At 48.5% G+C, this 11,825-nt stretch overlaps 1 long non-coding RNA gene across 1 annotated transcript; it reads right to left on the bottom strand.

The window, feature by feature from the left end:
- Positions 1 to 7,848: 7,848 nt before the first annotated feature.
- Positions 7,849 to 11,233, bottom strand: LOC133391699 (uncharacterized). Its single transcript, XR_009765163.1, has 2 exons — positions 8,763 to 11,233; positions 7,849 to 8,601 (listed from the first exon to the last, which is right to left on the bottom strand). It is a non-coding gene; the product is annotated as an uncharacterized LOC133391699 (long non-coding RNA).
- Positions 11,234 to 11,825: the final 592 nt, after the last annotated feature.

Here is an 11,825-nt window from a genome sequence, read left to right as displayed (position 1 = left end):
TTTTACAACCAAACCACAGCCACAGGGTTTCATTTCGAAACCATTCAAACAAACCCACCGATTGGAGTGGGTCTGCTTCTGCTTCATTCAAATTTCGATTTCATTCATGATTTTCGAACCCCGGGGGCCGCCCTGTTCCTGTGCAACTTCCGTTTTTGCCGAAGCGATCGGTTTCGATCGGTGGCTTCTTTGTTTGGGGTTGGTTACGTTTCGGCGCCGGATTCGTTCGATTCGTGCGGTGCAGCCTAAGCGTGTGAGAACTCGAGCTGAATGAGATTCTCAGAAGAGCCTCAAAAGCTCTGCTTGCCCTCCGCAAACCGGGCAGAAGATCAAACAGATCGGTTATAGTTTGATTAATTCGATAACCGACAGGGGGAGGTTAGTCGGTTAGTCACCTGAACTGTGTCTTCGCCGCGAATCGACCGTTTGCAGAACCGTTTTAGGCAAAAGGTTCGCAAAAGCGTGTTTGGGATGCGCTTTTTTAGCAGAAGCAACGTGCGAAGGGTTATAAATCTTGCCGAAACTACGTTCTCATTTGTCAAACGATCACAAAAGATTATTCGGAACAAGAAAAAAGCAGTTTTTTTGGCAAAAGAACACTTAAAAACGGGTGTCATCTAACGATAAAGACAAATTTGCAGATTCGCCATTGAAAAGGGCACTTTTTTCTTAAAGTAATCCTTAGACATTGGAGGTATTTCACCTGCTTTGGAGCCTGCGTTATAATGCCCTCATCATCGGACGATTTTTCATTGCCCACGCTTCAAACTCGGACTCTTCCTGTGAAACGAGCACACCCAAACGCAGAGAGGATCGTCATTTGAGGCACTATTGTTGCAAAACTGATGCATCGTTACTATTTTATGCAAAAAAACATAATCTCATCTCTTTCCAAAAGTCTTGCACACACACCCATCAGGGGCTGGATATACAAACTTTCATTTTTAAAAAGTTCTCGCTGAATCCAATGCTGGAAAAAGAGGGTCAATCAACTTATGGTTTAATTTCTCTCTCTCGTTTGTTCGGCACGCCGGCACCACCGACCTGTGCGAACCAAATAATGAAGACATCAACGATCACTAATAGGACAGCCAAATCCGCGAACCGCGAGCCGTACGGCACGGCGTGAAACCTCAACTCACTCATAACTCACGCGGCGCTGCGTGCCCATTAATTAGCACGTCAATGGTGTTGGTCCGGCCACTCAACCCTTACAGCCGCTTCGACGCTTCCACAACCAGGCTGGAGTGGAGTTGTTTGTTTAACGCCTTCTAATTTGAGCTCCCAAGGATGGTGAGGGAACGCGTTTCGCTTCCCTGAAGGCAACTCCCAGCAAACGTGTTCGCGTTTTACGATGCAGTTTTACTTTGATGAGTTAGATTTTCCCGTTTATTAGTTTTCAGGTTTTTGCTTTCATATTACACAACGGCAAAAAATCTCACTCCTTGCCCTGGCAAACCCTCACGAAGCGTTCTGGGAAATTTCAGAACACAAGAAGCATGTTACCCTTGAAGGGCTTCGCGACAAGGACTTTTTGGGCCGTCGTTTTTTGCTTGAATTTGATCAGCAGAAGATCGTTTTTTCTGTGATCGTCTGAAAGTTTATGATTTGATGGTGAATAGGGCCGTTTTTTTGTTGTTGATTGCTTAATTAAAACTGAAGCTTACGTTGTGGTTTTGGAGGGCGCAAAACCGCAACAACGCGCGAGCTGCACCGTTCAGCATGCAAATCGAAACATCTGTCGAGCATCGAACGCGTGTGCCTCGTGCTTGCATGTTGAGCAGGAGATAGAACAAGAATCTGGAACAAAAAACCCAAATGCTTTCGAGACGGCTACACTTGCAGGGAGCAAAAAGAGTTTATCTGCAAGCTTTTTATAATATTTTAACGATAGTGGTTTACGCTAAGTTATCCTCTAGAACAATACTGATAAACTGATCTTTGATGTGCTCAGAGATGAGTAATGACGATCCTTTCCAACATGGCCACAATCCAACGGAACCAGCTCATGACTAATGGTGTAATGATGACTCCCTAGATCCTAGGGAGTTCCACTTATGATTAACTGTATCGACCTTTAGCTTCCTTTCCGCTTTCTAGTGTGCCTTTTTGAATATAACCGGTAAACTTCCGGTGCTGTTCGGTACCATACCGACGTCCTAATAAGCCCGCATAAGCCACCGTTGCAACAGAATGAATAAGATCGAGTACGATCTGTATGTTGCCAATTGATTTCACGGTATGCCGGCTTTGCTGCCACTTTTCTAACGGTATTACACACAAATTGATGCTTCCGTTTACAGAGATCTGAGTCTTTTTGTATGGTCGGTCGTTTTAACCTTGCCGCTAGACTAGACCCTTGATTTTGTTTATTAACAAATGGGAGCATCCGTTTTGGAGGGCTTCCTTCGGGTTGGATTTGTTTACAAAACAAGCGTTATGAACGTTATGAACGTTGACTAAGAATAATTAATCCGATCCAAGTCCTTCGTCGATCCAGCAAGCAAGCCTTCCGTTCAATAAGGCCAAACAACAGCGGAAATCAAATTTTCCACTAATTAATCACCATCCTGTTGTTCGGCCGTGTCTGTATTCCGTTTTTAGGTAAGACTGTGTAAAGTTTTTTTTCGGGTTGCAACTCATCTTTCTCGAGGCTTCATATCCGGTACTGCTTCTGTCGCTACTGGCATCTCGTGTGTTGGTGTGTGTGTGTGTTAAAAAAATGTAAACACTTCGTTCGAGAAGAAGCGGATACACTGTCTTTCCACGGACTTCCAAACCTACCCATCAGGGCTTCTACCTGTTGTAAGGCTTACCGACTTTACCGTGTCCGTTGCCCTGTGACAAGAAGATGAGCTCTTTTCTCACACTCTCCTTCTCACTCATCTGTGCGCAATATTTGTCAAGCACGAGTGCCAAAGTGGTCCGAAAACAAAACACCACCAGGGGCGACCTGTCACCGGGTGAAAGTGAGGACATAATTCTAACCCATCGGAAGAACATCCTTCCCGGAGCGGAGCACAAAAACAGAACCCAACAGACAAAAAATGCACTTTCTTTAAAACCCCTTCTTCTTTGACACCCTTACATGAGCGTGTGGTATGTTTTTTGGTCGCCCGACATGACCGGGTTCCTCCAGTCATACCGGCTACAGCAGTATCCCGAATTGTGAATTGTGTGCATTAAAAAACGATCAGCGTGACAAATGGTAGCTCATTTGTTCTGCCACCAACCTAGCGTCAACCTTTTTAAGGACCCCAGGGGCTCCGAGATGACACTATCACCTGGTAACGATCGGTCGATCGACCGTTGAAAATGATCAAGTGTCCGTGATCAACCTTCCCGGAAGCATCGATGATAGAACAAATCGTGTAGCAGATAAGGGACTCGATCGAATACGTTAAAAAAGAAGTAGGTCCCTGCCAAGAGAAAGTGCTGAAAGAAATGAGTTCCTCTTCATCGTCCTTTGCGTATCGATTCGTACCTCCTTTTGGTTCGGCGCCAGCACAACCCAATACAGGACCCAGTAGCAACTCACATCTGCATAAGTAGAAATGTAGAGCACGCGCTCAAGTGCCCTCGACCCGCGGCCGATCGCGTTAATCCATTGCCGTGCACTCCAGTGGCTGCCCACCCGAGTGGCAGCATGATAATAACTCGCCCTCTTGCTCTCAATTCAATTATCACGCCCCACAAAAGGGATCAGTTTATTGGAGCAATTACGAGCTGTTCAGGCTGACATGTGCTCAGCTTCCGAAAGCAAACCCCGTAATCCCATCCGAAGCGAAGGTTGGTTAGCATTTGAGATACGGTGCGTTTCCATTGTTCACGACGCCTCGTCACGGTGGGCTCCACAAAAAAGGAGAATCCAAAAGAGCCACCACACACACACACACAAAATAAACGGGAACTACCGAAAAAGTGTTATCCAAACACACCGGACTCGGCCAGTGGCATGAATTTACATATTCTGAATGGTTCCGAAGCCGCGATCGAGGGCGTCCAATCGAGAGGGACCCGCGCTTGATGAGAACGCGTGATGAGAACGAACGCTGATGATGATCAGGATGATTAATCGCTTTCCCGCCGTGCGCGTCGCGTCCGAAAGAAAGCGTCCATCACGCGCCATCAAACCATCCACAGAGTCGCCCCGCCCTCTCCACATCCACGGGGCTACGAGCGCTCGCTCGCCGCGCACTCATCACCCCGGACGTTTTGTTATGATTATTTTTATTGTTATTCTAACAAAACTAAGAATTTCGAAGCCTCATCGGACAATCGCACCAACAATCTTCCTTCTTCGATCCACTTCTGGACAGTTTCTTCTTCTGGACACAGCCCTGGACATACGGGGAACCAGTACGGTACGGTACGGTGGAGCTTGAAATCAAAAACAAAATCCTGCTCTAGTGGGTGCTCGTTTACATACTTACGCTGTGCTCGCGCAGTGCTCTTTAGGCTCCGTTCATTCGCTCAGCCGTCGATCCACACTACTTGAACTCTATGGAATCTCCCCCGTCCCGGACTGGCGGGCTGCTCCGTTCGATTCCAGTCACTTCCAGAGACGGCGCATCGGTCTCCGGGACCTCACTCGGGCGTCCACATTCTTTGATTCTTCGTATCAGTCTCAATCGCACTTGAGATGCCGGACCGGATCTCAAGCCTCGCATCGCTCGGTCTGGGAGCACTCGCTGAAAATTGTCCGAAAATAAAAGGACCATCGGCAAACGGCTTCGGCCGACTTCATGGGGGAAGCACGTCATCCAAGTTGCCAACCCCATCCAACAATGTTGGCACACTGACCAGAGCATGAGCTCGATGACGTGAAATGAAATAAATTGATTCTAATTTTGCGAGCTCTATTGCCGGCATGCTACACACGATGAGGTATTGCGCGCGTGCACACACACACAGCACGACATCAAGCGCTTCTTCCGTTCCTGGCCAGATTGTGTATATCCTGAGGCTGTTTGCTTAGCTCCTGCACGTTGCACAGCTCGAGAGTAGCAGCTTTTGTTTACTTCTCTGCAGCCAAATTACCTTTACCCCCCTGTGGTGTGCAGACACGAGGGCCGGGTTTCACACGCAATTCCCATGGATTTGGATGATTTGCATACGTAATGAAAGTGAATCAAGGGAAAAACTAGGGATCCGATTCGAGCGATACCGGTCAGTATTAAAAGCGGACCGACAACGCACCGTAAGGAGCATTTCGAACGATCAAGTGTGCAGCCCCGAAAAATACCCACAGGCTGCAAGAAGCTAGGGAAGGAGGGCATTGAAGTGCACTCGTACCCGTGGAGCTCAAGAATTCAAAAGAAGGACCGTCTCTACCCCGTTACCCCGAGCGGGCAGGCCTCTCTGGGCCACGGAAAAAAGTGTGTCTAAACACGAAAATCCTTCAGACTTGCTTTGGTTTTTTTCCCCATCATCATTTAAGATTAACCTTAGAGCACTCTTGCCTCTGTGTGTGCCGTGTCGATTCCAGAACCATCGTCTTGCGCGCTAGAATGCCCTTACCAGGTTGGGACGTGCGCACTTTGGAAATTTCAAACGTTTATTAGATCTCGTTTTTGGGGCATCGAAATCGAAATCAAATCATGCACATTCACGCGACGGCAGATGGCTACTGGTGCAACTGTCGGAGAGCCCGTTGGCGTTTCAGTCTTGCCGCCCCACACTCGCCACCTTGGTTTCACGCCTTCGGTTCGGGTGCCTTCGGTTGGACGAACCGGTAGTACATCGTACCGATCAGCATCAGTGTCAGTGTCGTCTTCGCCACCTGTAACGTGGGAAGACCGAGCAGAACCGTCGTGATGACGAACTTTTTGAAAGGCCACATTACCACCGGGCAGGGAGGCAGTAGGGGAAGAGAAGGTTGGTTAGCTGCAGGCGTGCCGGATATACTTACATTCGCTCGGCCTCGAATTGTGCGGTTGTTGAAGTATCGGGACCACCCGCGAATGGACGGATCGTCGATCGGGATCCCATCCTTATCGGTTTTAAGCTTCTGTTCCGACATGCTGCTTTTTCGATGCTTGTACACACTCACACACACACACACAGCCCAAGGGGAAAAGGAGCAAGCTAGAGCTGTCAAAATTAACTCTAACGTGGCAGAGCATGCTGCGAAATGCTACACTTTGTCTGCTTCTATTTCTAGCGCAACCTAGCAACGCAACACTCTGCAGTAGAGGTAGAGCGTGCTGCTGGTGATAGTTCAGTGTTTGTTTTTTTGCATCTCACCCTTTCCAGTGCAAGATCTGATTAACGAAAGCAGGAAATAGGAGAAAAGGGAAGATATCTAGCGTGTGGACGTTCCTGGAAATGCACCTTTTTCCAGCAGGAACCAAACCTATCACCTCAAGGCAAAAGTCATCTTCGCTGACGAAGACATTACCACGGTGACCTAAGAGCCAGCCATCCAGCAGAACCGACCAGAGCTTAAGAGCAGTGGTGCAAAAGGTGCGTCTTACTTTTTTCTGTTATGTTCTGGCGCTACTCAAGCGGAAAAGACTTCTTTTTTTTGCCCATCGTCACCATCGTCTTCCTCGGTGCTTTCCTTGCACAGCCAAACCGTACTCTCGGTGGCGTACTGGGAGTAGCTGTAATTTGATCACATTTTTCGTAACCTCACCCTGAGGGTGAATGTGCCAACCGGGGGAATACGGGCGCCTGGGAGAGTTTTTGTGTCCCTCTTGGTTCGGAGATTGGTTCGGTAAAAGCTTGAAGATGTCTCTGTACAGCATAAAACGTTGATGTTTCTGTTTTTTATTCTATGCTCTCTCTCTCCCTCTTTCTTTCTTGCTCTCTCCCTTTCTCCATCTCTCGATTTATTTCTCCAGCATCAAAAAAGCATGCATGCGCACTTTGCTCATCCCGCTTGATTCCGCAGGGAATATGCACCTTCCCTAGCGCGATGTCAAACATTAAACTCCAATTACCAGCCTTTTCTAACAAAACCACCTGTGGTGCATGGGACGACAGTCCGTTTGCTGCTCGGTTTTGATTGCAGCCTCGACGCTCCCGACGCATCAAAGCACGTGCGATTTCGGGCGTGATTAGTGTCGCTGGTGGGCAAACACATTCATTATGGGTGAGTTGCCTGGCGTGCCAATAAACACCGTGCACTACATTGTAGCTGCTTCTAAGCGACCTCATACGATACCCCCAAAAGGCACCATTTTAACTGTGTGATTAAAAGCTACTCACCTTCATTACACGGTGCGTGGGCCACTGCGATTCCTCCCCAATGATTGATGACAGTGAGATAATGCAAATGCTTCTATTGCACCGAAAGGGTGTAAATGGGACACAAGCAGTAAAAAAGGAGGCAACAAATACGCCCCCCGGGGGAAGAAGAAAATACCCGTTGCACGGTGATGTTTGGCCACCGCTGGGGCCACCGTTTTTGATCGCTGAATTAGTGACGTCTCGTTTGGCAGCTTAACGTTCTAAACCACACACAGTTTATCTGAAACATGACACACCCGAGCCGATTCGCTCGGTCGTTGTTGTCTTTGCTGCTGCAATTCGTCGGCCCCCAGCCCTTGTTTGGCGATGATCTGCAGACAGGCTACAGGGGTTTGTGCAGTAGTTTTGGGGGCTCAGTGGGCGACTGGGATGACAAATAGGACATGTGATAATGTGCATAACGGTGTCTAAAGAGATGCTGTGTTGAGAAGCAGTACTATTAAGGTCATGTTATTAGAATGTCGCACAAAAGTCTTTCATGCGGAAGATTAAGATGTTCTCAGTTGCAGTTTATTAAAACATATCCAACCTATTTTTAGTTCTCGCTGTATTATACACTCACTCGTTGCCCTTTTCCAACTGAGTTCTAATATATGAATCATAAAAATAAACATAACTTTTATTCGATCGCTGAATGATCATCCTATCCTAAGGACAAGAATTGTTTTACAAGTCAATCTAGCCCCGGGCCTACTGCGCAACCAGCCAAAGGATCAATGGCGCTATCCTAATCATAGCATGGCTTCAATCGCCCGACCACCGACGACCATTAACAATTTCACACAACCATTACCGGGCACCGGGTTCCTTGTAATTTAAACGGCGCCCGCAACGCCATCGTACGACCTTTCGAGGGGACCACCCGGTTCCTTTGATTCCTGGTGCCACGAATACCTTGTCACGACTATTAAGACCACTTTCCCCCTTTGGCGGCTTGGCATGTAAATAACGCTAAACAAAAACAATAATCCCTTAGCACGCATCCCAAAAAAACAACACCGCTGCTCCGTTTGCGGGCCCGCAACGATCAAGGATGGCATTAAAATTTTATTTCTATCGTCAGTTTCTCTAATTTGTCGAAACACACCCACCGAATCGATCGATTGGAAAGCGCTCGGCTGAGCGTATCCTTTTTTCGGGGCGCCGAAGGATGCTGAGGAGGTCCTTTTTCCACTCGGCACTGAACCCTTTTTGATCGACTTTCCCCCGTTGGCGGTGGTGATCCTTGCGCGGCGATCGTAAAAACAGAGTTATTAATCTTTGGAAGGTTAGAAGACACTCCCTTTCCAACAAATCCTACACGAAGCAAACAGGTAAAAACGGGAAGGGAAGGGCTGGAACGAGTGGCTGGAATGTTTATTTTTATTTTCCAAAAAAGAAATATTAACAAAACCTGGAGCCCCGAAACGATTACAACCCGCCGCCGATCGTACTAGCGTTTTATCGCACTCTACGAAGCGTTGCGGGCTGCGAGCCCCTGTAATTATCGGTCTGCCTGTTTGCTTTACCTGCTATCCTTGGGCATGGTATGGCCATGGTACGCTACTAATCAGGATTCCGCGCCGGGGCCGATACGCGCACTGTTTGCCGATCATTATTATATCACCGCAAGCTGTACATGCTCTTTCCAACGGTGCAATGATAAGCTGCAAAACAAACAGTTCTAATCCGTACTACTTTCCCCTCAGGGGGTGGTTGAAGTTTCGCTAATCCTGTGGTAAGGTTTTGCGCCAGCAGCTCGTTAAAACGCTTAGCACGTTCGCGAAATGCGCTCAATTATGTCTCCTTTCACGTGTATTTGTGTATTTGTAACGAGGTGTTAGTTTGACACGCAAATCGGGACAACGTTGAGTTGAGCTTCCATTCCTTATCGCCTGTTGGGCATGCAGTGCAACCCTACAATCAAAACCAATTGAGATGAGTGCGAATGGAGTTCGAGAGCCTTACCACATGGATTTAAACATTCCAAAATCCATGTCCTTTTAATTTGCGTCACTGCGAAAGAAAGTCTCACAATTTGTGTTAGTTTGTAGCAGCGTGAAGGCTACAGGGGAAAAAAACGAAACGCAAACGACCACGATCGAATAACCGTGTTGAATTGTGTTGTGTGTATTGCATACATTCTGGCGCTTTGCTTCGCCGCACGCTCGTCGACATGTAGGACGTTGTATGTCGATTTTTCTGGGCGTTGCCTGCTCCTACTGCGGAAACCGGAAGCACGCTGGCTGTAATCGGTACGAACTGCCTTCTGAGAGGGTGGCGTACGGTACTGTTGATTCAACTAGATATGAATTAAGTCGGAGAAGTAGAATCTCACTTTTCTGAAGCTAAGCGATGAGACCACTACTCCACTTATTCCATATCGTGATATACATATACATTGGATGACGCCACCGCACACCTTTTCACGCCACCGTTTTCTTCTTCTTCTTTTTGCACAAATCGCATGAGTCACGTCGCTTTCACGCCACCATTCATGGGTATGAAGTAGATCTGACAGTATGGTTGGACAGGGCACTGGACGGGAGCAGATGCGAACCACGGGTGAGGGTTTGGGTTGAGGCCGCATCTGCTCGGCCTTACAGTGCCAGTGACGAAAGTGCCGTGGTCTGTCGATGATCTAAAATACCCACGATCGTAGCGTGAACGTGTGAGGAGCCGGAGCAGCAGCAGAGGAGTTTTCGTCGCAATCGTTTTTTCGCACACAATTTGGCCACACTTCACTATTAACTTCCTATCGCATTCACTGCAACTGTAACAAGCGTTCGTTCAAGCACTTCAAGCACTCACTTCACACTGCCCCTTCTTGTGTGGGAGCATCGATGCCACATCGACAAACTCTCCTATCGTGTCACACCGGAACCGAACCGCCGGTCCTTTCCACACCAAGCGATCCACCGTAATAGGAGCAGTTTAAAGTGTACACAGCTTTTATAACCGATAAACGGATGGCCGTTTTTTCTTGTCACCTTCAGTGTGCAACAAGCGAGGCAGACTAGCTAGCCGGGCCCTCACCGATGTGGCGCACTGCGGACGATAGAAAGAGAGACAGAACGCAACCGTTATCAGCCGCACCGCATGCTCCAGGATCACCGGCCCGTGTTGGGCCGGGACGGGGAGGGCAAAATCAACCCCTTCCGATCGATACCGAAATGGCCGCCCTCGGTCACAACTACCAATGAGTGTGTGTGTGTGTCCGTGTGTACGAAAAAACAAACCGTACCGATCCGTTATCAATCGCGTTCGAAGCCTGGGGCCATATCAAATAGGTAACGCACACCACCGTGGCACGGACAAGACCGCGGATCCGCAAGATAAATGTGACTCAGTGTCGATGTGAACGTGCCATCGATATTTATACACACACGGCGCTGGTCACACACGCCCGCGGCACCCGCGGCCCCCGGTCCCTTCCTGCGACGGTGTGAAATCACCGATAAGGAAAATCGCTCAACGTCACCTTCTCATCCGCGGGACGCAACGCTTCACAACTGGCCTCTGTGCCGCGGTAAGTTGTCCCTCCGCACCGGAATCACCTACACTTACCTGTGGGGCACAAGATATGGGATTTTTCGATCTTTTGTGTATGTGTCAGGGCCCCTGGAACTGGGCCCGGGCATGGGGTGTACGGTTATGCACACATGCGGTCTCGTTTCCGAAAAAAAGAACTATCAACGATAAGCGGCTTCGCGCCCGGTTAAGCTCTCGATGCAAAGTCGGGCATGCCTATTTTATGGCTGAGGACAGTACAACACAAACTGAAGAAAAATGGTTCCGAAATTTCTCAAATTACTTTGCTAGTTCCGTAAGACGTTCGAACATTGGAATACGTCGACTTGTTTGTGTTGTTGCGAAATTCAACCATCGTGGCACACATACGCACACGCTTTATCAATACGATCGTACGATGAAGAGCCCGCGGACTCGATCATAAGTTGCGCCATGAGTTTGCAGGTTTTACCAATCGCACGCAACGCACACAATTGCAAACCCTGGTACGGTACGAAGGGTCGGTACACGCTTCCCCAAGGAGATACAGAACCCCAACCCAAAACGATCTACCCACAGGATTAGTGGAAGAAGTCTCCGTGTTTGTGTGTTCCAGACACAGTGATCCTTCCAGAAATCAAATGCATTTCCTGGTCCTTCCGAGCCACTGGCTGGGATTGGCTTGATCGGTAATATAGAGGAAGACATCCCAAAGCATCAGGTACACTCATCAGACATTGCGCAATACAACATAACGCACGCTCAGTGCACCGGTGGGTTGGCGGCAGCAGGTTGATGCGACCCGCAAGCACATGTTGGCTTGGGAGGAGTTTTTGGGAGGGAAGCTTATCGGCGTTCTACCACCAAACATGCCAGCCGGATGCTTGTGCAATGGGGTTTCTCTTTGCACCCTCCCCGGCCGATTCGCTGCCAAGACACAGGCAAGTAAAGCAGCGCAAGACACAAAGCCCCGAAGATAACGCCGTTTCGAAGTTGATCAACCTTGCGGAGCCGGGGGTATCATAAATCGAACCTGGAGGCTAGCTAGCTCGGTCCATAAATGCCATATAATCTTCATCGCA

The sequence above is a fragment of the Anopheles gambiae genome, chromosome 2 (assembly GCF_943734735.2).
Source record: "Anopheles gambiae chromosome 2, idAnoGambNW_F1_1, whole genome shotgun sequence".
Taxonomy (NCBI): domain Eukaryota; kingdom Metazoa; phylum Arthropoda; class Insecta; order Diptera; family Culicidae; genus Anopheles; species Anopheles gambiae.
Note: the sequence above shows the minus strand (reverse complement) of the source record. Positions and strands in the feature narration are given on the sequence as shown.